Source organism: Varanus komodoensis, unplaced genomic scaffold (assembly GCF_004798865.1).
Source record: "Varanus komodoensis strain SLA01 unplaced genomic scaffold, ASM479886v1 scaffold21, whole genome shotgun sequence".
NCBI lineage: Eukaryota > Metazoa > Chordata > Lepidosauria > Squamata > Varanidae > Varanus > Varanus komodoensis.
The window spans coordinates 17,655,507-17,681,263 of record NW_025335589.1 but is presented as its reverse complement, the minus strand read 5'-3'; the positions used below and the strand labels follow the sequence as shown (position 1 = coordinate 17,681,263).

The window sequence follows — 25,757 nt, the reverse complement described above, 5'->3', positions numbered from 1 at the left end:
CAGTATTTTATGTATAATTATTTAAAGATTTCTGCAAGTCAAATATATTACCACTTCTAGAAATACAGGGTGTAAATTTATTTTCAGTTTTAGCCATAGCTTACTTTGAGGCAACGCTTCAAAAAGTGCAGCTCTGACACTTACCCCAAAAGTCAACTTTTAGTCCTGGAACAGTAATATTAATGCCTCTCTGAGCATGTGCAAAGTGGCAGTTCCTCATGCTTTACATGAAACATTTACACAATTGACAATTAAGTGTTGTGGGGATACACCAGAACATAGGATGATGCCATACCCTGTCTATGTTAAGTCAGACCCAGTGGAGTACTGGCAAAGTAGAAGTGGGGATCGCTTCATGATAGTGGGGGTTCCCTTTTAGCCACACCTCAAAGCCACACCCCCATCCAAGCCACACCCTCAAGCCACACCCATTTCTAAGATTATGCAACCTTTGATTATATAATAAAAATGAGCTTTGTCACTTTGTTTGTCACTTTGTTTGACATGGATGCAAGATGGGAGTATCTCTTTTTCAGGTGAAACAATGACAGCTTCTAGACATTATTTCTCATTATCTTATTTATTGTGAATAAATGATTTTTTATTACATAAATATCCTTCTCTCCAGACAAAAAGATCCCAGAGTGGCTTATGTGGAATAAATAAGGTAGTTCTATCCCACAGGCTTACTATATAAAAACATGACATAGAGGAGAAAGAGACAGAGAAGGAAGAGGAAAAAAGGAAACTCAGGCACTAATTGCTCACACTTACAGAAACATATGTAGTGATAGGTTTCCAAGAGCAGCAATCTGGACTGACACTGTTTGGTTTAACTTTCTGTGGCCTCTGCAGCCACTGCAGCTGTATAACCATATGTATGGGGGATCTTCCATGAGTCCAAAGTACATAGTTTAGGGGTCCCAGTTTCTCAAAATATCCAGTAATCTTTTTATTGTTTTCTCATTGGATCCAAGCTGAACCATGCATAAAGTAGCCTAACTGAAGTAAGAGGGAAAGCATGCCACTGCAAATGCCACCAAATCCTTTGTGTGCTGTTACATGCACATGACCACTGATTAGGAAAGCACATGGGATGAGCATTTCCGTAGTGACAAATCACATGCATTGCACGCATAAAGCTTCAGGCTCATTCCTCAGATAGTCCTGAAAAAGACTCAGTTACAAACCTGGAGACAACACTGAGTTAAATGGGCCAGTGGTCTGACTAACATAGGACTTAGGAGAAGTGATTGGGAAAAGAAATGGGAAAGAGCAAAGAAGGGAAGTTCAAGGATAGGGTAAGAGGAAGTGGAGAAGATCAGTTATTCTTCAGGACAATGACCTGAAGCAGATGTGTGGTTGCAAGCAAACATGGGAGAGGCCTACAATCAGTAGTATGAACCCCACAAGAACAAATGGACAAGAAAAGAATCGCTTAATTCCACGGTAAGTTCAGTAATAGATCCTCCTGACTCTGTAACTACTTCTCTACATCAAAAATCATTAGGTAAGCATTCACTCAGCTCTTAGAGCCACTTACCTTTCTTCCTCGATGGTCATTCAATGTAACCCCGAGTCTACTTACCTGCAACATAGACCTTTGGCTAGATCCTGCAGAAACGTATTGTGTCTCCCATTGAACATCTGTCCTGGTTCTGCAGCTGCTTATTCAACACTGACCTTTTATCCAGAGCCCGGCAGCATTCTATTGCTTATCCTGGAGCTCCACTTCATGAGACGAGATCCTCATCCTACAACTATTGATCAAAATGATCCTGTTTGGCACCCAGAGTTGAAGCCTATGACACACATTTATGTGATTATACAGATGCAAACAGGACAGAGGGACACCTTTCTCTTGGCAATGGGGCCACATCTTGTGACAGATTGTCTCCAGTCCATTTGATTTGATTTTACCTCTCTTGTGCCCTCATGAGCTCATACTTTTCTTTTAATGGACCTTAACTGGAAGCACAGAATTCTGTTCCCCTATCTCTTTTTAAATCAGAATGTTACCAAACAATGATTTCCCTAGTGATGAGGGAACTTTGCTTACCCATTCATTAAAGGGAACTTTGCTTACTCATGTTATGCTTACTGCATCAGTATAATTAAACTATGTCGACCTGTGCACTAGCCTTGCTACAGTGTGCAGGTCTGGAATTAAAACTGGCCACAACTTTTACAAAGAAACATTTATAGCATGGCTTGGCTGAATGAAGCCAAAGTGTAGGAGAGTTCTCTCAATTATCTAGACTGTGCTCCTGCCCAAAACTGACTGGCATTGACTCTGTGTCTGATAGAATCTGCTCCACCATAACTACCACCCTTTTCCCATTTGATTGGTGGCCTCAGCTATTGGGCAAGGCAGTGTGTGGGAGCTGAATCAGCTTGGAAACCCAGCGGAAGGTGTTCATCATGGGCAAAAGTCATATTTTTTACCACCAGACATGGGAAAAGCATGAACATATTGGAACTGAAGTCAGCGCTGTGCTTTATTTAGAAATAACATGACCTAAACGTATTTTGTTTGGAAGTTAAGGATTTGCCCGATTTGAAAACCTTCATCCTCTGCGATTGTTACAAGCACTAGCTGTAATTAATCATTCATGTCATGAGATTATTATTTTTTTCTGATCAAGTTAAATAAGTAAGGTATTCTTGGAGCTTGGTTCAAAGACCACTCGATAGGTTTATTTCTCTGAACATCACAATGAAGGTAATTAGTATGAGATGCAGCTGCATGGCTGTCTGGCTGGAGAAGTGTTGTCTCTCATGATGTATATGTGCTGGTTGGCTGCATTCATCTCCATTTCCTGATCATCCACATCCCAGGAAACAACGGATGGAGGCCATTCCAGCTGTATGTGTAGCTCTGTAGGCTGACTGCAGTATGCTATGATTTAGATCAGTCTTCCCCAACTTGACACCATCCAGATGTTTTGGACATCTGATCACTGGCCATGGAGTTGGAGCTGATGGGAATTATTCCAAATCAACTGGAAGGCAATAGGCTGTAGGACCAGGGATGAGCAGAAAGTAGATCTCCAGATGTTTTCAGCATCAGGTCCCAACATTCCAGAATGGCCATGCTGGCAGGGGCTTCTGGAAATTGAAGCCCCAAAAACCTTTTGACCACCTCTGGTTCAGACAGAACTGGAGAGCCTGTGTATGGATAATACAGTGGGGTCTGGGAAAGGCTGACATATAGATGTCCTTATCTTGTTGAAAGAGATTGGACGGCAGGAATGTCAAAACCTCCAATTCTGGATTATCTAACTTGCTAGTCTATATATTTCCAAGAATTTGATGGCATAGCAGTTCTCTTAGCATCTTCCTCCTTTTCTTTTTCTTTTCTTTTTTTCTTTTAAAAATATTCTGCTCACCCCCTGCAGATGTGTTAGCTTTCCAGGTTGAGTTTTATTTTTAATTTCCTGCTCTTACTTCTAACAACTCTGGTTCCTGTGCATTTTTGCTCTGTTCACACTGGTATTTGCAAGTTCTTCCAATGCCACATCATCAGCAAATTTATTTAATGTGATCTTTAAACTTCTTCCCAACTGCTAATACAATTCTTAATTAAAAGCAGGCCTGACACTAATCCCGGTGGTACCTTGGACACCATTTTCTTTTCCTTTTCACTGTTAACTCCTTGTTCAACCAAAGGGAATACACAGCCTCCTGATGGACCACTTTTGGTTTGGCTAAGACATAAGCATAAGCCTTGTGCTGGTAACTGCCAGACAAATAAGTTGCAGAGACCATTTGGGTCTGTGCCAATCATCTTTCTTTTGATACAGAAGAAGCACATAAACTTAGTCCAAAGTCTCCCCCCCCCCCAGTTTAAAAGAGATCAACATTGCTGAATATAGTTTGCCAGTGTTATATAATATAATTTGGGGGCAAGAAATTGGAACTCATGTGCCCTATAATATTCTCACTCGTATGTGGATCCAAAAATCATGCATACAGATGTATCTCACCTTCCAAAATGTAAACCTGGAATCAACCAGATGTACCACAATCTTAACTCACATCTAAGGTGTGGAGCCTCCTTTGACCAAAGGGCCAAATTCACTTTAAGAGAAGGCCTCAGAGGAGGGCTGCGGCCAAAGCTGTAAAGATGTAAAGAAGGAATGCCCACAGATGTTAGCTTAAAACTCTTACTTTCAATAACTAAGTCTTAAAAGAGCATTCCAGCGTTTTAGCACTGGTTTAACATCCTTGACTGAGCCACTGCTCAGGTGGTTTCCCCTTGCACGGGTAGCACTGCGTGATGCAGGGAGCAGGCTATACTTGCTGGCCATGTCCCTTCCAACCTACACATAATGCTGGAGGTCTGAACAAAAGAGCCTGCAAGAACAAGGACCCTGGCTGTGCATAGTTCTAGTCATAAGGAAAGCCTGGATGCACAGACCCTTTTCAGATCTCCCCCCAGTACATAGATGACATTGGTTCTCCATGGGGGCCCAGTGGTAGGAGTGAAGTAGGTGCTGAGGAAAGACTCATTTATATGTATGAAGCTAATCCTGTGAGGGAATAATTTATTCTGGCTACAACACAGCCTCCATGCAACATAGCGCTGGTCTTCTGGGGGACGAGAAATGATGCTTGGACTATCTGGGTTCCTTCAAGAGATGTGCTGCTCAGCTGATCTGCTGAGAGTAGTGGGACAGCCATAATGCATTGTGCGGGTCTTATAAAGAACAGGGAAACATCCCTACTTGCCAGACCTTCTCCATATGCATAAAGGACACATGGAGGCCATGCCACAGCATCTGCTATGTTCTACAGCACACTGGTTTTCCCCAGTCCTCTTACGCACAGCCAGAAGTCTGGAAAAGAACACTTGCATCAGTCCTGCTGAACAAAGCTCCTGCCCCTTCTGAACCTCTCTTCGTGTCTCCTCATACACATGTGTTGACCTGGAGTCATGGCATTGTTTGGAGGCAGGAAGCATCTGAGCAGTCCAAGGAGCATTCCTGGTTCCTAGAAGATCTGCTGTATGCAAGCAGACTAATATATTGGCTAGGTGGGAAGGACACCTGGATCCCGCCCACGTACTGATGCATTCCCCATAGCCCTGTGCTTGTGGTACCCCAACACTATATGCTCTTATTAAAGGGAACTGGAAGCATCACCCAGCATAACAGCCTCTCTGCTTGCTTGCCAGGAAGGATTGCCTGGACTGATGTAATAGCCAGCATTTTCTTTGCTTATACTGGCAGCTGGCCCAGGCACCAGTGGTGGAAGTGGGTGTGGTGGGGCTGTGAATGAATATGCAAATAACATGAGCTCGGTGGCTGCAGCTGTGCGCTGAGAGCCAAGCGTTGTTTTGCTTTCTTCTGGTCTCCCCTCTGGCACCTAGGAAGTGCTCCGCAATATCTCGTGGTCCTTTTCCTTTGATTTGCCTGCAACTAGGTCTAGGATTACAGAAAACCAAGCAGCTTTTTCTTCAGCACTGTGATGAATATTATCTTGAACATTGTTAATAAGAAGACAAATGCCTTTTAAAAGAATGATTAGTAGAGATTAATTAGAAATAGGCGTCCTGGTTGTTTTTTGAGATTGTCCTGTGCTGCATTTCCAAATCACAAAGGATCCAGGCTGTTTCAGTTTTGTACCTCCAGTTTATTGGCAGCTAGACAAGAGGCCTCTACTTTGATTTTAATCATAGCCAGACAAGGCAAGCCCTTGGTCTTTAGATGCAATGGCAGTGGCTAGCAGAAACCCCCCACTGGGTAATTTCAAAGCAATGTACTTCACGCTGCTAACACTACAGTAAGATTCCTGTTCTAGCAGCAGCTCCAATAGCACAGAGTTCAATTTGAACCTCTCACATAAATCTACATTATGCCAATACTTTGGGAAAGCAAGCCACAAGTTGCCCACCTCAGCAGTCAGAGAGCTGTTAACAAATATTTTAACTATGATCTACATTGTCCAGGAAAAGTGGCATTAAGGATGCAGAGTTTCTTTTTAAAGAGCTCTCCCTTGTGTTACCCAGAGGCATTTTGTGGGGCGGGGGGTACAGGTTAAATTCAGAGAATTCCAAGTGTTTATTTTGGCTCTTAACAAGTTTGATTGCATTATTTAGCATGTTCTAATTTTGCTATTGAATTAAGCAATAAAAGACTGCCAGTGCTCCCTCACTCTCTCACGCAAGGGTAACTGAAGTGCAAAGAGCACAGAATATGAGCTATTAAGGCAATACTTTTGCTAGATCTCACAGATGGCAGAAAAAAATAGCAAACTGTACAAATATTCACTAAGAAGTTGGAATGGAAGCACTGTCTTTTATTTAGTATATAGTAGAATTTGCTCCTTTTTAGGCTGCAATGCTAGTCACACTTTCCTGGAAGTACTTCCCATTAAACAGAACAGGCTTAATTCTGAGTAGACATGAGAAGGGTTACATTCTAAGTGTTCCTCTTTGCAATGGGACTCCCCCCCCCCCTTTCTAATGGTCTGATCTATCAAACATTAAAATAGAAGTTTTTTCATACACATTGGTTTGGTTCCATTGAAGTCAGTAGAATTAACTCATCCTCAGCACCCACAGATGCATTTCTCTGACGACATTACCATTTGATATCAATGGGCTAACCTGAGTGTATGTGATTTCTGAAATTGCCAAGGAAAAATAAAATTAAGCCAAGTAAAAATAACTCAAAATGTAAAATTGCATCTGCTTGGAGAGAGAAATAGGGGGAAAGAGGTGAGATGTAGTTAGCAAATTGAACTTGGGTCAAGTTTATTAAATAATAACATCTGTAATGGAATGTCAGTGTAGGATGTAACTACACTTCTTCAGGCGGCTACCCTGATTGGTATTAAGTAAGCTCAGTTTGGCCTCATTGAGTATGGGCATGATTTCCCTCTCTCTCCCAGTGCCACAGCCTTCCTAATCCCAGCCTACACTGCAATGAGTGAGTCAAGTCACCTCTCAAGTGAACCATATCTTGCCTACAAGTCACAGAGCTCTGAGCAGCAGACTTCAGGATGCACCAATCATCATTAAGATGCTCACCTGTGCTATCCCTTACCTGCCCTTCCCCCACCATTTACCTGCCAAGGGAAATGTGACCAATTATCCAAACAAATCCTCCATGCCCCAGCTAACTTTCATTCAGAGTGGAGAAAAGCCAGAGCCAAAAGTTCATACCGTTTCCCAAAAGGCAATCAATAGATTCAGCACTAAGAAGAGGCAGGATGAGGATTACAAAGTGGTTAAGGGGCTCGGGGCTGGGCATGACACAAGCTGCAGTGTCTCTCCTCTCTGATGCCATGTATGAATATATATGCCCCCCAATATTAGGCAGAGTCAGTGTGGAGGAATGAGAAAATAGCTAGTTAGGACAGACCACAATAGCTGGTTGTTGAGAAAGTCAAACCAACTAAATTATTTGAACATATTGTTTGACATATTCTAGGTGCACAGGTTTCTGAACAAAACCACTGTACTTAGCTATTGCTGAAATTCTATGGAACAGTTAAGCAAAGAATTTGATTTAAAAATGGGTGCCAGTAACAGTTGGTAAATAATTGCTTAATCCAAGCAATGTTTCCCTTTTTCCTTCTCATCCACCAACACCTTTACGAATTGAAAGATTTGTACAGATGGGTCAGATAATGCTTACAACAAACCTCCAAAGCAGCATTCTCCAGACGTAGCACAGAAACAAGCATACCCACCCCACAAATTTGGGCTAACTGGACGGTACATTTCCAGTGGCTCCCCAGAGCAGTCCTCCTTTTGTCTATCAGTCATTACAGGTTTCTTCCTCCATTATCATTGCACTTCAGTAGGAAGTGCCTTTCAAAAGAGTAAAAGATGTGTCTCGCTTCACTTCATAACTCTCTTGAAAAAAATCTTCAGGAAACACGTGTAGAATTTCCACACATGTTTAAATGATCTTGATAACTCTATAATTTATCTGTCCTAGCTTTCTAGTCATAATATTTACAATCTCTGTTTATAAGTGAATTTCCATAATACTTGGTTGGCCACTGGATGAACTTCTTTCCCATCCTGATCATGGAAGGTGTTATCCTGGCAAATTGTTTTATGCTGGGCTATCATGAGTACTTCATCATTGCTATTAGCACAGGATGATGGGTCACCCAGGTGCTGCATGCCTAGCTTTCTGAGCACAGCAGGATAGTATACAGTGAATTTTATGCTGAAAAAAACCAGCAGCGCCATATGTAGCCGGACACTAATATGGACAATTCTAACAGGCACATGAGACTGATGACGGGGGTGGCATTCTAGCAATCCTGGGGCCATTATGGTGCTGTTCTGCCTTGGTAAACTATTAGAATCAGATTGGAAATGATGGTGCATAGTAAAGCCATGCATCTTTTTGCATTACATTGAGAACACTGCTCTAGTCTGCAAAGCAATTTATCTCCAATTAAGCAAGAAGGACACTTCAGCACACTTATTTGGGTGGTCTCCGAACTTTAGTTAGGATCATGTTTTGCCAGGGGTATGTGATTTTGAATTTCAGCTGCTATGGCACTAATGAATGCAAAATAACAGCTAGTTGATAAATGTGAAGCCCATGGCTACATAATTACTATATAAAACCTGAGAAATTGTTCTGCATTTTTTAAAAATATTGTTTTTAAAAAATCAGCCAGATTCCCATTAATTAGTAAAAGCAGATGTAAACAGGCAGGTTATGAAAGCCTGTTTTTAAAAATAAGAGGCAGCCGAATGAATTGACCACAGCTGGGAGCTCTGTAGAGATGGGGCAACCACTGAAAAGGTTTTGTTTCTTAAGCATGAAAAAATTCCATTCTGTTTAAGCCTGATGGGATTTTGCAGCATTTCCGTTCTAGAAAGGAGTAATGGGCTGTAACAGATGTTTATTTCTGATTGCAGAAAGGTTTTGTGATTTTTTCCTGGGTGTGCAACTCTGCCATTTGCACAACTGGTGGAACTCCCACACATTTTGAAATGTTTTTATTGGATGTCTTTTGTAACTGCATAATTGTACCATAACTGTACAGAAAGCACCATAGATAAGTTTGTGATAAGAATCAGCAGATTACAGCAAAGAAGAATTGATGAAAAAAAAGTTCACTTTGGATATGCAACAAACTCTCCTTTTTGGAGAGTTGGTAACACACACTTCAGTAGTCATTCTGACCAGGATGGCCACCTAGCACAACCAATGTCACTAGAAACTTACTGGATTAAAATTTAGGAGAGATAAAAGGCACGCAAGACATCTTGAGCGAAGATTGTTAACCTGCATCCTAATGCTTGGAGCAATGTTTGCAAAATTGCATTACATGAACTTGTGTGGCAATGGAAAAAGATGCTTTCCTTATGGAGACAACTAACGCATCCAGAAATGCACTCATAGCAGAATACTGACAAGAAATAACAACACAAGGTATCGCAAACTATGAGGAAAATGGGTCCTAAGTGTCTACTATATAGCTTAGTCACAGATAATGGTGCAAATTTAACCCAAATGAGAAGAAATCTACAAGGAAGAGAAACCTAACTTCGTAACATATTACTGCAGTGTTTATTTGATGGACCTTCTAGTCAAAGCCCTCAGTGCTCCAGAAATAAAAGCTAACATTGTGGAAATTGCAAAATGCATCCAGGAATAACTACTTTGCAGCAGCTGCTTTGAAGAACTTGGGAGGAACCAAACTAACTCTCCCACAAGGCATGAAATGGAACTCATCACTGGACTCTTTTGTGCACTAAATCAAGAATTGACCTAATCTGCTGATCTGAGAACAAAACATGGAAAAAATAAATGGCACCATTGCAGCTAAAGTTCTCAATTTTGGACTTAGGGAAAACGTGGAACACTTGCTGACTATCCTATTTCCACAGTCTTGGACAAAGTGCAGGGAAATACCATTTTTATTGCTGATGCTGTTGACATTGGATGGAATTGAATGAGATCTTAAAAAGAGAAAGCCATAAAGACAGAGTTAAATTGCAGGCATTAAAGCAAACAAATGGAACAGGCACTATCCCTAGCTCATTTTCTTGCAAATATTCTCTATACTCAGTTCCAAGGTCAGTCCTTAACCAACTCCTCTTCCTCAGCAGTTATGACATGGGCATCCATAAGTAATGCTTCAGTGCCTACTATAATAAATTCCAATGTTAAGAGTGACTCATTCAAGTAATATATGTTTAATGATGCAGTTTTGAAGAATGCTGCACCAGTGCATTGTAGGAGTCAAGCGATTTGGATTCAAAGGCTGCTGAAGTGATAATCCAGCTTTTAACGGTAGCAACATCTTCTACTGCTGTAAAAAGAGTGTTTCCTTTCTTTGGACTAGTTCATTCTAAACTGAGAAATGAGACCTGAGAAAACAGAAAAATTTGTTTTTCTTTTCCAGATTACAGACAGGAAAAAGATAAAGATAATTGACACTGAATAAGCCTAAATGTTACATTTCTCATGTTGAGTTGGCTGACATAGTCTATTTAACCTTTAGTGTTTTTAAAATAAAAATCAGGTAAAAATAAACTTGATTTCAAAATATCTGAAAAAAATAAATGTTTATTTTTTCAGAACTTTGGAAACCCATATACTTGTGGAAAATTGCCTCCTTACTATTATAGAAGCAAAACTCCACACTAGTGTTTTAGTTCCAGCATCTATCTGGAGATGGTGTTGGTTGTTCTGATAAAGTAAGCTAAGAAAGGTCTCCAAATATTAATGCTGAACCTGGTCACTGGAGGTTCTTTACTTTCTAATGCTGTCATAAATATCATTTCAGTGAGCTTTAGTTAACTCTGAGTTGTACAAAATATGTATTAAGGTTATAGAAAGGAAGAGTGCAATTTTGGGGGATCAGGGAAAAATCATGTGACTACATCAAGTGTGAGCAGTGATTTCAACTATGTTTTAAATCAAGCTGATTTAAACCAAAACCACACTGCAAGAGTGCACAGAAGTAAGCAAAACTTTAAAAAGCAGGATCTGCCAGAAAAGTCTGCAGTACAAGCTCCACTGAAACGTGTGGGCAAAGTTGTGCTCATACACAGGTCCCATTCAGTACAGAACCTTTCAGTGGAATGTGTTCAAGATATGTCCATGCTATTCTTCAGCAGACCATCCTCTGCTGAATTTTCATGATTTTGGATACTGGTCGCAACCCAGGGATGGGCAGCAATCATAAGAAAACATGGCAGGGGGACTTAGGCCAATGGAACAGCTGAGAACACTGCAAAGACGGTGGCAAGTTCAGAGGAAAGAGGGCAAGTGCTGTCATTCATGTGACTACATGATTAGTTTTGCAGGGATTCAACAAGGGATCAGCTAAGTTTGCATGAATATGTATTAGTTTTTTGTAAACTGATAGATGTTAAGTACACATCTTTGGAGTAAAATCTTTGTTTTGATGTTGTTTAGACTGAAAGAAAGTACTTAATAAATTGCACACCCACAGATAAATGTTTACCAAGTCTACTGTTCCTAAGGCTACACTAATGATAGAGGAAAGGACATTTTTCAGGAAAAGTCATACTGTGAAATCATATGTGCTTGTAAATTCAGATTCATGTTACATTTGGGTTTACAGTTGTCTATGCAATCAGTGTTCAGATTATGAGATACATTGCAATCAAAACCTTCAATAAGAATAGCAAATTCTCACCCAGAATTGATTCTCCAAACTGGATTACTGTTAGAATAAGCATGTTATTCATGCCATAAAAGCATTTTCCATTTCCATTTAAAGGGAAGTGTGTGTGTGTGTGTATGTATCTATGGGAATGGCTCACATGACACATCTGCTCTTGAAATTTTCACATGCTATTTGAATGTGATTACACTCCTTTATTGTTTGTGTTATAAAACAAAACCTAGTTTGCTTTCGCTTTTTCTCTTTGAAGTGTTGTTGGTCTATACATTAAACTTTTTAAAATTTCTCACATCTTTGTGCACTGCCTTTAAAAGCACTGATATGTGCACATGAATAGTGCAAAAAGAGCTTGGTGGGCCTTTCTTATTATGCATGAAAGCACCACTGTTTGGGTGCTCTCATGTTACTCCCAGTTCTGTCAATGGGACTTACAGAGGAGAGTTTCCTAATGGATTTTGTCCTTGCTATGGATAACTTACTCCAAGCAAATGTGCTTGGAGTGACAAAAATGGACTGGTTCATCTTTGACAGTTTAGATGAGAATTTCCCTTTCATTTAAGATCTTCTGTATATATGAGTTTTTGCAGATGCACTGTATCAAACTGCATCTTGGCAGCTGTAGCTGGGAATTGCATAATGCTGCATGATGACCTGCATCACCATGTTGTGCACCCATTCCTGATTGGTCGCTTTCATACATCCTGCCTGATAATTAAGTCTAACTTTTGTTTATCAGAAAGGAAGCAGTAGGTTGGGGTGGGGGGGGTGTTCCCAGCTCAGCTTAAATATTGCCACATTCTTGATGAGTTTATCATTACTAGCATCCCACTCCTAAGAGCGTATCTTGTTCTGAAAAGTTTAGCTAATGGCTGAATAAGCAGTGAACTACATTTGGCAAAGCCATCACTCCGCCATGCAAGATTCTTCTGTGCAAATCCCCTTTCCAATATCCCTTGCACAGGCACAGTTCAGTGCAATAAAGTATACTTTGACTTACCAAAACAGAAAAAAAGTCCTTCACACAAGGGCTAACATGGCACAATCCTATTTCTTTAAGAAAGAAAGGGGTTAGAACAAGCCTTAAATGCAAATTGTACCTGCTATGAAGCTTAAACTAGTTCCAAAATTAATAACATATTTGTCAGTCCACAGCATCACTACAAAGGTGAATGTTACAGGTGCATGAGTTTGATAAACAAGCTGACTAATTATGCATTTTAAATATTGCAAACAAAACTGGATTCTGTATGCAGCATAATAATTCTTTTAGGGTACAATCTTAGGCATGTTTAGACACACAGTTATGCATTTCCCAGCATGCACAGCCAGCATCACTTGGCTGGGGCATGCTGGGAGTTGTGGGACCTTTTTCTGTTTATGCCTAGGATTACACCCTACTTATGCAGTTTATCATGATGTTTCTTTGTTTGCCGTTTGAACACTTGCACTAAATGATAAATCAACCAGGAACCACTTCCAACAATGTCATTTAACTAAAAATATGGAGGCTCTGGGGAGGTAGTGTACATGCCTGAAAACACGGAAATTCACGTGTAACAAATATGCCCAGACCACAGCTATGGAGCTGCACAGTCCAAAAATGCCTGCTGTGTTGTCTGCACGTAGCATAATTTTGTTTTTCCACCAAAGCATAGTATGGAGTATGTGAAACATTCCAAAAGGGCGCATTGACCTCCTTCAAGATTACAGCCTCCATGACAAGATTAACCTAATAAGGCTTTTGGATTAGACATCTGATGCTTGCATGAGTTAATTATAGTAACAATGGCAATTTGATATGCATAAAGTCCTTTCTGGCAAGCAAAAGGAATTCATTATTATTTGTTTGAGCCAGTTTAGAGACTTCAGATCCATCATTCCTGAATGGAGCTATGGACTCACTGATTTCAAAGGGATTTCCTTGGAATAAAGTGAAAAGCTTGTGTCTGTACAACTTGACTCATTTCCCCTTACTATCCTAAAATCGCATAGAAAGGTATTCTGAGACTCTCCTCTCCTCTCCTCTCCTCTCCTCTCCTCTCCTCTCCTCTCCAAGGGCTGGGGCTGGGAAGAGCAATGTTAGGAGAAAATCTAACTGTGGGATCCATGATCCATGTTGCTGAGGCAACGTCCTGTAGGAGAGGATTAGGCAACTTGTGGTCCTCCAGATGTCTTGGCAATAAATTCCTGCCAACCCTGGCCAGCACAGCCACTGCTAGGGGACCTGCATGCCAAAATATCTGAAGGCACATCTGCTGCAGGATCTCATTGTACAAAACTCATGTGAGCGATAAGACATAACCAGAGCACTAGTGGTTTCCCTGGCATCTCTTCATGCATTGTGCAGCATGGAAGAACTCTATCACTCTGGCGAGTGGAGGTAAGCATGTCTCTGGCTACCACTTGCTTTGCATCCTCTTGGTCAAGTGATGTTTGGGTGCTGGCACAAAGTTATGGTAGTGTCCAAAACTGCACCAGGGATACAATGTTTCTGAGAATTAAAGCAATGCAGCTGCCTCAATCCCTCTTGCCAAGGATAGGATTGCACTTCAGACCCAAGGGTCAACCTGAGTGGCCTTCAGTTTAAGGCGAACCATAGGATTAGGCTACAAGGTAGCTTTCCATATTAAAAAAAGGTAAAGGTTTCCCCATGACATTAAAGTCCAGGGGGCAGTGTCTGACACTGGTGGGGGGGGGGTGCTCATCTCTATTTCCTAGCCGAGGGAGCCAGCGTTTGCCCGCAGACAGTCTCTGTGGTCATGTGGCCAGCATGACTAAACACCGAAGTGCACGGAACACCATTACCTTCTCACTGAAGTGGTACCTTTTTATCTACTTGCATTTATATGCTTTCGAACTGCAAGGTTGGCAGGAGCTGGGACAGAATACGGGAGCTCACGGATTCGAACTGTCGACCTTTCGATCAACCAGCCCAGTAGCTCAGCAGTTTAACCCACTGTGCCACTGCATCCCTAGCTTTACACATTACAAAATGCAATTAAAAACAGATACGCAAGTACATGTGTGTGTGTATGTTTTCCATTGTATATTGTATCATCATCAACATAATCACATTGCATTGCATCACATTTATATGCCACCTTTTTTCCTCTTGTGAGAAACCCAGGACAGCTTACATGGCTCCATTTTGTTCTCGCAACAACAACCCTGTGAAGTAGGTTGGGTTGAGAGTCTGTGACTGGTCCAGAGCCACCCAGTGAACTCCAAGGCCAAGTGGGACTAGAACCTAGGTCTTTCTTCCTGGTCCCCAGCCCAGCATTCAGTCCACCACGCCACACTGGCTATTGTGAAAGTGCAAAGCAGCTTTCTGGGCTGATCTCCCTGTGCAGCAGCCTCATCACATTCTCCACGTGTGGTCATAGTTCAGCATGTATTTGCCTGCCTTTGCATGGAGGAAACTGCTAATGACCTGAAGAGGCCTGTGCATGTGGGTATGTGAGATCACCATAGCTCAGCCCCTCTTCAAGCTGCTGTAATCATAGGAATTTCAGGATGTTCATACTTCTGGCTCAGTAGTTCCTCCTTTAAATGCAGGCCACATGTAAGATTTTGCAACCACATGTAAACGCATGCTTATAACTAGGATAGGTACCATGGGCAGGTTGCATTGATGGGCTTTGCATGGCATAACAAGCCACAGTGGGGTTTGCATGGCACAACAAGCCACAGTGGTTTTTTATTGTTGTTTGCCTGTTGTGTTATCTAAACCCAGTCTTGGTATTTCGCCATGGGTGACCAGGCAGTTCTGACAGTCCAGTGGACAGAATCATCCCAGGTCATCTAAGGCCGCTAGATTAAATGCAGGTGTGATTCATTTGACTCTAGTTCAGCAAGGCACTGGCTGATGTACTAACCTCACTTCAATGAGCGGACCTGGCTTTAAGCCAGAGAGACTAAAAAAGACTTAGATCCAAATGCTGTAGATTTCCTGCCATTTAACTTTAGCTGTTTCAATGAAGATTCACACATAAAATTAGTCTACTGAGGTTTAAAGCTCTTCTGGGAGAACCATCCTTCTTTTTTACACAAACTGTATTATCAGCCTTGGCATTATCCTATCCCTTTACCTTCAGAAAAATAAAGATGACATGGTGCTGTGGTAAGAGATTTGCTTGCAAAAACTGAATTGCCACGTGTCAGAAAGCCTCTGTGGAAAAAGAGCAAACAATGGCATTCCTCTGATTGCATCTGCTGTAGGTTCTGCTCTCCCAAAGTTTATTTTGCTGTGAATCCAAGGCTGTGCACTTGACGCATCTGTGAAACCATCATTTCTTGATGGTCTCTTGCTGTTTGTAAAAACAGATGTAAATTATGACATTTCCATTTGTACAGCTTTGGAATGCTAATAGTACAAGAGGAAAAATGGGAAGACTATGAAGATCATTCTAAGCTTTTAATTGCAAGAAGCTATTCATTGCATGAATAATTCAAGTTTTTGGTTTTGATTTTATCTCTTTAAGGGTATACCTAATTTTTAGATATTGTTGCTTAGTCGCGGATGTATTGAAGATACCTTCCATTAAGTTGGGTGGAGAGAAATGCAGCTTTCTTTGGGGAAAATTCCACAGCCATGGCTCACACCCAGTTTTAACTGTGCTTTTTTCATTGCTGGAAAGAAACATGCCTGCAATTACAAAGGTGTTAATTTCAGCATTGCCTGCTTTTTTTTTTTTCTTTTATTAGATTGGCATGAACATTTCACACTCAAGTGTGTGCTGTAATTGAAACAAACTGCAACACCTACTACTAAAAAAATGCCCTTCTTTGTAGACATTGCATGTCACCTCCATTTAAAATTCCCTAGCCACACTTCTGCCTCCCAAGCTGCCTTTGAAGGCAAATTTATGTGTTTGGAGGACAATCTGAATGCATTGGGAGCACAGTGGGAGACCGTAAACAATTGGAAACCCAACAAGACCAAGCTTTGGCATCCTTGGGTGGCAATCTAGAGAGAGAGAAAATACCTTTTTTAAAAAAAGTTGGCAGTCTACATGACAGAAACAACCCAGCATTTCCAAAATATTATATTAAAGAAGAATACATAAAACAGGATCCAGGATCTGAGATTAATTGGAAAGTTTCCTTGCAGATTGTTCTTACGTTTTATGCCTCAGAATGAAACTTAGCAACTTTGACAAGGCCAAATCCCTCAGTGGGTGTATTGTGTGGTGGCCAGAGTGACTGCATGAGGAAGCAAATACAAGAGCCAAAGGCCTGTTCAGTCTGCCTCTTCAAGGGCTGGCCGGACTCAAGTGAAAGGAACTCAACTCATAAGGTGTGTGTCCTCTTTTACCAAGAACAATGCTGAATTTTCAAGGCATCTCCTAGTTGAAGGGCTCTCCAGTCCAATTTAGAGTTAAAGAACCTACAGAAAGGAGCGCTGTACCTTGTAGTTGGACCATCAACAACACAAGGACAGTGGACTCAGCAAAGCATGCAATTCACCTAGTGACAGTCTTCCACAATATGGTGAAATGTACTTTATTTCTGTTCAAATAATAATAATGTCCCAATTTCTGTCTAGGTCTGTAAATTAATATATGTCAATTGTACATGCATTGGTGTCATCATTCATCCTCTTTCTTAGAGATTCAGATGTGGCCGAGCTACTTCATATATGCCAGTAATGGAAGGTCTTCTGTTTTGTCAGTGCTCCAGTTCTATCACCACTCTCACATCTTGGAAGATATGCATTTATCCCTCATAAGAAGCTATATTCTGGTCTGCCCAGTGTGTGGGCATTGTTTAAATCAATTAAGCAATCCTACGTACTTGGTATGCATACCTAGTACTTTAGACATTCCTTTTCCTTTAAGCAAAGGTAAGTGCTTTAATTGTTATGTATAGGTAACATTGCAAAAAATATTTTCAAGTTTGTAAAAAAATTCAGTATATATTTCTAAAAACCTAGCTGCCTTATGTTTCTTGCAAAAGGAAGAACAGTGGGGAATAAATGTAAAGTAGTGATAACAGCATGGCTTTGGACCTTCCTCAGCTACCCAGCAACCCTGGAATCCATGATCCTGAACCATCCCAAGATGTCCCTCTAGAAGAGTTATGTGTTTAGTTTCACCAAGAATAGTTAACAGGAAACTCATAGTTCTACCATCAGGTCAGTCTATTGCTTGACACAGAAATGGAAGGCATCAGAGTAGGGAATGGGTTGCATATGAGATGGTCAATTTCTCAACATTCTATCCATTACTTCCAATAATCTGTTACACTATAGAGACTAATAAGCAGAACCAAGGATGGAACAACACATCTGGAATATCTGAACAATTATTTTCTTCTTTCCTACCCAAGGTCCTTGAGCAAGTGGGCATGACCAGATCTAGGTATTCTTGGATGAAACTGATTTGCTGGATCCATTGCAGTTGTAGTTCAGGCCAAATTTTGATAGGAAGGAGATTTAGCTCAATGGCCAAGGATCTATTTTTGATGCAAAAAGTCCCAGATATGAACCTCAGTATCTCCAAGAAGTCACACTGCCAATAAAGGCACACAACTTGAGGGTACTCATGGATCCATCTGTGTCATCAGAGATAAAGGAGGCACCAAGTACCTTCTACCAACTTCAGCTGGAAACCCAGTTTTGATGCTATCTAGATGTAGATAGCCTAGCATCCACGGTGTACGCATCGGTAATCTTTAGGTTGTTTCTATTATGTGTTCTTTGCTTGTTTAGTGGTAGTTTGCTTTTATTCATATTATAGTGCTATACAAGTTTTGCTCCATTTTTCTCTCTGGTCTTCCTTACAATTCACAAGAACTCACAACCATATTTCCTTCTATTATAATACAGGTGTTTCCATTTGTGGAGCAGTTACCACAGTTAAGCAGGGGGCATGCTGCAATTTGCTAAGAATATATCCTTTAAACTGGATTCACAGTGGTTCATGGGAATTCATCCTGACACATCTTTGGTTGTAGTTTCATGAAAATTAAATAGTGACTACTTTTCTGTGAATAAAATAAACACTTGTTTTGAGAAAGGGGCCGTTTTAATATATGCTTTCATATAGCAGATCTGGTATGTTTCCATCCCCCAACATTACTGATATATGGACTTGGTTTTCATATTTTTAAGGTTTCTTTTGGATTTGATCTAATAAATGGTAAAGAAAACATTCAAATTTCCAGTGAAATTTGCTACTTATATTAAAAAGATAGATATAGGAATTATGCCTCATGTTAAATTACCTTCAGCATAAAAAAACACTTTGGTGGATTCAAAAACCAACGCGGAAGAACCTGAGAAAAATATGAATTAATGAGTACCACATTTCTGCAATACACATTTCTGCAATACAATGTTTTTGACTACTATAGGCCTATAAATAAAATATGCTGTGTGCATACTTGACACCCTCCAACTGCATAACATTAACATAAGTAGACACAGATTTCTAAGCCTTTTTATATAAAATGTGGTTAGTTCCCGCTTTCTGAACTATGTTAATGAACGCCAGAGAGACTATGGGGTGCGTTTTAAGTTTTTGTTTACCCCATCAGACACATGCTGGGAGAGCCATTAGTGCCGTTCCCATGGCAAAGTGGTTGCCACATGTACTTAAAAGGTCCACAATTGAACAATTAATCACATTTTTAAAAATTATTTGCTTTCACACATTGAACACAATAGGCCTTTGTTATATTTAATAGCTTTGGCTTGAAAGCAATGCACTAGCCACAAAAACACTGTAATGGCATACCTTTGGCCACAATAAATTGCTACATTTTTAATATGTCTGGACTGTAACAGACTCTTGATTATCTTTGCTCAAGCAAGGCTTTTGCTTGCTATTTGTGCTACGTGTGAATGTTCTTAATGCAGGATAGAAAAGCAAGAGGGGGGAACCAAAGATATGATATTTTGCATGTGATTGTTTACAATTGTTATCTACTATTATTCCACAAAAAATTCTCAAAACTGACCAACATAGCAAAACTGAGTACTGTAAGCTTTCTGGTGCAAAACATGGCATTTGTTATCACCCTCGTCCTTAAGGATCCATACAGGTTGCCAATTCTGGGCCCAATTCAAGATGTTTATCTTGCAATATCAAGCCCATTATAACCTTAGTCCTACAAGTCCAAAAGAGTACCTCTTAGGCCAGCTTGGGTGCTAAGATTAGCAGGAAGACCCTCTTATCAATACCACTGCCCTCACTAATTCACGGGGTGGAAGGGAATAAAAAGGGCTTTTCCATGGTAGCCCTAAAATGGTGGAATTCCTCTCCCTCCTGGTGCACTTTTTTTGTATACATTAAATCAGCAAGTCAAGATAAACCTCGTTATCTAGGTCTTTGGAAGTGGACGACAGATACCACACTGTGTTTTATCATTCCTGCATCAAAGCTGTCTATAGAACTGGTGTTTTGAATTCTGATGTGAACTGGTGTTTTGACCATGTAGTTTGGTTTTGTTTGTATCGTTGTATCGGTTGTGGGTTATAAAATTTAAGAGAGACATATAAATAAATAATAAAATGCCTTCACTCTAAAGGTTTCACTTCAGTTTATATTCTGCTCTTTTTCTTTGACAAAATGGCTTAGATCCACATTTAGTTAGACATGGAGTTGAAAGTCTCTCTGACTTCAGTGCATGAACCCTAAGTTTTGACCAACCTGAAGTTTTGCAAGCCTTGTTGGGCAGTTAGTATCATACAATCACTATCATTTGATGCTCAACCGGAACAAATGTTGGAGTTGCTGGAGACAGAATGGCACTCTTCAACACTCTTGCTCTTATCTCAGTGTGATCATTCGGAAATAGCTCCTATCCAACCCCAAAATGGATCACAAAACTAGGGATGGATGTGAATTTTATTTTGTAAAACTTTTCCAAAATTCACACATTTCTTCATATTTCAAACAGAGAGATTTTTAGAATTGCAAGGTAGGAGAACCTGAAAGAGTCTTGCAGCTCCGAGAGTCTGCAAACGTGTGCCTTAAAAGCTTGGATTTGAATCTAACCATGTATCCAAATGTGACATTGCTTAATTAGGGATGCCACTTCTTTTTCATGGCAGGGGACTGCTCACCACCACCAGCCTGAGGACAACTGAAGGAGGTACTGAGGGTAACTACTCAGAGGAGGGCCTTCTCTGCGGTGGCGCCCAGATTATGGAGTATGCTTCCCCAGAGAGGTCCACCTGGCACTGACTCACTACTCTTTTCGGCGCCAGGTAAAGACCTTTTTATTTACCCATCATTTCAATAATTAAATTAATATTTTTAATAAGATAATAACAATATTTTACGGTCGCATTTTCTTTCTTCTTCTTTCCCTTCTTTTCTTCTTTTAATCTGGATTAATTGTTACGGTTGAATGTTTTAATGTTTATTATTGAATATTTTAGTTGTATTTTATGAGTATTTATTGTTGTAAGTTGTCCTGAGGCTTAGTGGCGATGTGACTGGCCAAGGTAATGGGCTGGATGAGGGCCAACAAACTGAGATATTATGGGTCTCTCCTTGGTGGAAATGCCCATAGCTACTGAATTCATCCATTGTGGACAAGCAGGGATTTCATTCTAGTTTGTTTTTTATCAAAATGCATCAACATTCACCAACTTCTTCATATTTGGCATGGAAGGAATTTGATATTTTAAAAATGTGAATGTAGGAGAAAGCAGACATTTGTCAGACCAGACATCTGGCCTGGTTAACACAAGAATGTAGCCAAAGCATAGATTTTACATTTTTTAATAGATCAATTTAAACACAAACCAAATTAAGCATCAGTTGGTAAAATGTCCATCACTTTTACTGGTTGCTTTTTCTATATATCCCAATCACACATCTCCAAGAGTAACTCTTTTTTTCTCTGTCTTTATGACAACTCAGATTTAGTAGGTTCTGGATTCTCTGTCTTTCCATTGTTTGGTTGACAAATTCACATTATTATGAATCACTTAACATTTCTCAATCAAGCTAAGCAATACGACTTAATTGTTCTTCCCCTTATCAGTTCATTTTGTTGCCATTATTGTCATCATTTTCCTTCATAGATTGGAGCTGAGGAATCTTTTTGTTCTCCTTGGGCCCATGTGTGGATGGTGGGGGTGGATAAGGCAGGCTTAATTATTCTTTCCCACTGCACATTAATAAAGGTCTTAGAATGTGGGCAAAACTAGAAAACTGAGCTTAGCTGGATGTAATACCATTGATACAAAGGAAATTGGCAGATAAAAGGGTTTGAGGGACTCTAGGCCCAAGGGGGCACCTGACAGACACGGAGGGTCCAATTCTATGCCAGCATCCATGCATGGATTGTTCACAGCTTTCAAACAGGTCCTATGAAATGTTCTTTAACTTTTCCTTTCATTCAGGTACCTCTTTTTCAATCTATGTCCTTTGCAAAATGTTTCTTCCTTGCCTCTGGGATCCCTATCCATTACATTTTCTGCCCTATGTAAGATTTTAATTCCAGCCAAATTGACAACCCTGGAAGTGGAGGAAGAATATGGTGTTGTGTTTCATCTCCCCTACATCAAAGATGTCTACAGAACTGATGATTTGGATTCTGATGTGAAATGGGGTTTTGGTGGTGTAAGATTTTGTTTTGTTTTGTTGTATCCATAGATGGGCTACAAAATAGAAATAAGAAATATAAAGATTTATTTATTTATTTATTTATTTCCATTTCTATGTTACCCCGTAACCTGAAGATTCTCTGGGCAGCTTGCAAATGCTAAAACTGCATAGAATACATAGAATACAATAAAAACAATTAATAAACAGATAAAATAGATAAAACAATACAATGATAAACATTTCATAATAAAATATAGCCACACACTCCATAATAAATATAACCAATAAATTAACCAATGATTAAATTAAAATAAGTAAACAATAACAAAATATAAAAGTATTAAATTCAATTAAATTGTTAAATTAACCAAATATTTGTTTAAATAAAAAAGTTTTCATCTGGCGCCTAAAAGAAAGAAGAGTTGTTGTCAGCCATGTACAGTATCCCTGCATATAAATTCTAGCCAAATTGACAACTTTCCCTTCCATTGCAGAACTTTCCCTGGACTGTAAACTGTTAATTTCCGGAGTAACCAAACATACTGAGCCATGACTCCAATTCAGCCAATCAGAATCAGATTTGATGGCATTTGATTGGTCAGAATAGGCCTTCAGTGTGCAGTTCTTTTACAGAGAAGAATTCAAGTATTTCTGGGAACTCACATTTCCTTCTCCAGTATTCTGTGCATTTATCAATGGTTCTGGATCTCCTGGCCAATTTTAGTGATACTTTGTTTAGCAAAACCACACATTTTGATTACTCAAATGCATAGCTGTCAGCATTTTCAAAACTGGGAGAAGTGGAAATTATATAAACTCCATTTAAACTCCCCAAAGGCCAACATGCCCCCTGCCAAATCCAGTTATGCTTGTGAAAATACCAATTATTACATGCCTGAATTACAATTTTTTATCACACCATAAGCCAACTGATGTATCAGTGGAATCAATTTGGCAAAGCTTTCATAAACAGAAAAAGGAAAGCAAGAATTCAAAGTGTAGTAGCTTTTAGCATTTCTTCTAGCCAAATTGTTTCCTGTCCTAGAATATATATATATTGAAAGCAACAGCAGCATCTACAATTATATTTGTGTCGATTTAATACTATTGTGTTGGTAACATAAAAAGTAATAGCCATATTGATTTTTTCCTTGAGTCATCACCATGATCTTGATTAAAGCCAGTGTGGTGTAGTAGTTAAGATTCTTGGACTGGGAGTCAGAAGATCTGAGTTCTAGTCCCCATTCAACCATGAAGCTCATTAATTGGCTTTGGATCCATTACTGACTCTTAGCCTAATCCATCTCACAAGTTGTTATAAAGACACAATGGAGAAGAGAAGGATCAGGTAAGAAATCTTGTGGAATATGGATATAATAATAAATATATGAATAAGTATGTAAATGCATTAAATTTGACAAAAACATAACTATGATTGTGTGCTGTTTGCTTTCTGGCATTTATACATATGCTATGACTTGCATCAGGGGTCTCAAACTCAACTTACCTGGGGGCCACTGGAAGTAGAGTCTGGGTGAGGCTGGGCGCATCAAGTATTCCACCACCACGGTGGTGGTGGGCTGCTCATCCCACGTCGCTCCCGGAGGCCGGCCCGGGCGCCACTGGCGCTTTGAAGGCCGCAGGGCCCCTCCCCCATGCCCCACCCGTCCCGGCAATTGGCCTGCAGGCCACGAGTTTGAGACCCCTGACTTACATGTTTTTTATCAAAAGAGCAACTCTTGAGTTTAACTGTAGGTATCATCAGGTTGTATCTCCAGGCAGTAGGTAGCCACTTAACTATAGACAACCCTATTGTATTAACAACTCCAGGCCAACAAAGAATGGTGACTTCTGCCCTGATCTTAGAACAGACCGTCTTATGCCCTCCTTTATTGTCTAAAGCAAAACTAAAATTCTACTTGCTTTAAGAGAGGTCTGTGGATTATCTGGCCCATAGATATGGCTTATGAAAGTTCCTTTGCCAGACTGCAAGATTCTTCCCTAGGTTCCATCTCTCCTAGTAGGGAAAAGCTATCAGCAAAGGTTGAGAGAGAAGAGCTTTTCTTTGGCAAACAGTGAAAAAGCCTCCTTTTATCAGCACTCAAGGGAGAAAAGTTGCTGATCAGAGATAAAAGCATTTCTCCGCAGAACAGAAGGCATAGACCATGGCAAGAAAGCTTACAGGGGAAGAAAGATAGGAGAATGGGATTCTGCTGATCATGGACAAGCATCAGAATTTCTGAATACTCTTTCAGTGTCCTGCAGCTTCTGAAAGAACATCTTTCTAGTTCTGGAGGTAGGAAACCTAAAAATCTATAATTAGGCATACAGCTATAACACCAGGAAAATTAATTTAGTTTGAGTAAAATCCAACAAGAGTACAGTCTTTTAGGGTCATAAGCAAGGAGTATGCAAGGAAGTTATTCTTGTTGCTAAGTCCCATACTTTGCCTTTTGTTTTTCTTTTCAGAGATAAGACTACACTAGAGGCTGCAGGCAGATGCATCAGGTACTCAAAAACTTGATAATGGTGTTTAAAAAAAAACATGGAGTGTGAGGGATTGTGAATACTAGGAAAACACAGTAGGGGTTATTGAAACTCCCCAAACAACATGGTCCTGATCTGAATTGGGGCCATGTGAGCACACACAGGAGTAAACATGCTGCATAATTATTATAAAATGGAATATAAGTTCTATTGTTAAAGCCAAGCAGGTCTGGTCCTGGATGGCAGACTGCCTTGGGACCATAGTTTAGCTTCTCAGACTCAACTCTGTACGCAAACAGTAAGGTATGTAGAATATTTGCAGTTGAAGTAATACATAGAAGTCCTATTGCAAAGAAAGCAATCAGAATATTCTACCCAAACCGAAAGTCTGCTAGCACAGAAGCCCACACAGAATATCAAGTATTAGGGCTAATGGCATGCCATCTGCCTGTATGAAATTGGTTTAATTTTACACTGATTGCTTCCTTCTAGGCATGGTCTCCAATGCGATAGACAGCAACTGGCTTTGTTTATGATGGGCCTCATCTATGTTCACCCGTTTATTTGCATTTGACAGCAGGACATCAGCTCAACTGATTAACAATTGAGTTTGCTTTGTTTGTATTATGTTTGGGTTCTTTTATTGCCCTTTAGTAATAATGCCATAAAGAAAGCATCCTGTTGCTTTTTCTATTTATTTTATTAAACCTCCTCCCTTCAGGGTATTTGGCTGTTGTCATGTAGGTTTCTCTTTAATATCCCAACTTTACTTCATACTCATTCATTTCCTCTGTCCTTAACTGTTCCTCAATAAACGAAGCAAGCTACATCTTTATTGGAAGGTGCTTGCAATATTTGTGGTACACTTCAGTTCTTTAAGAGGGAATGGGTTTTAGTTCATTTGCAATTACAAAAGATCCCTGAACTTACATGCTGCGGAGATCAAATTGCTCCCCAATATTATATGTTCCTCAGTATACACCATTTGTATATGGTGAAGAGGCAAAATAGACAGTACTTTAAATTTGTGTCTAGACACTCTGTTACAGTAGGTTCAGGGAAACTGATTTG

General features: G+C 40.0%; 1 long non-coding RNA gene across 2 annotated transcripts; it reads left to right on the top strand.

The window, feature by feature from the left end:
* Positions 1-25,411, top strand: LOC123023752. Of its 2 annotated transcripts, XR_006414788.1 has the most exons (4): positions 1-1,449; positions 20,693-20,848; positions 24,669-24,707; positions 25,179-25,411. It is a non-coding gene; the product is annotated as an uncharacterized LOC123023752 (long non-coding RNA). The 2 variants fall into 2 exon arrangements; XR_006414787.1 differs by having other exon boundaries at positions 24,669-25,411.
* Positions 25,412-25,757: the final 346 nt, after the last annotated feature.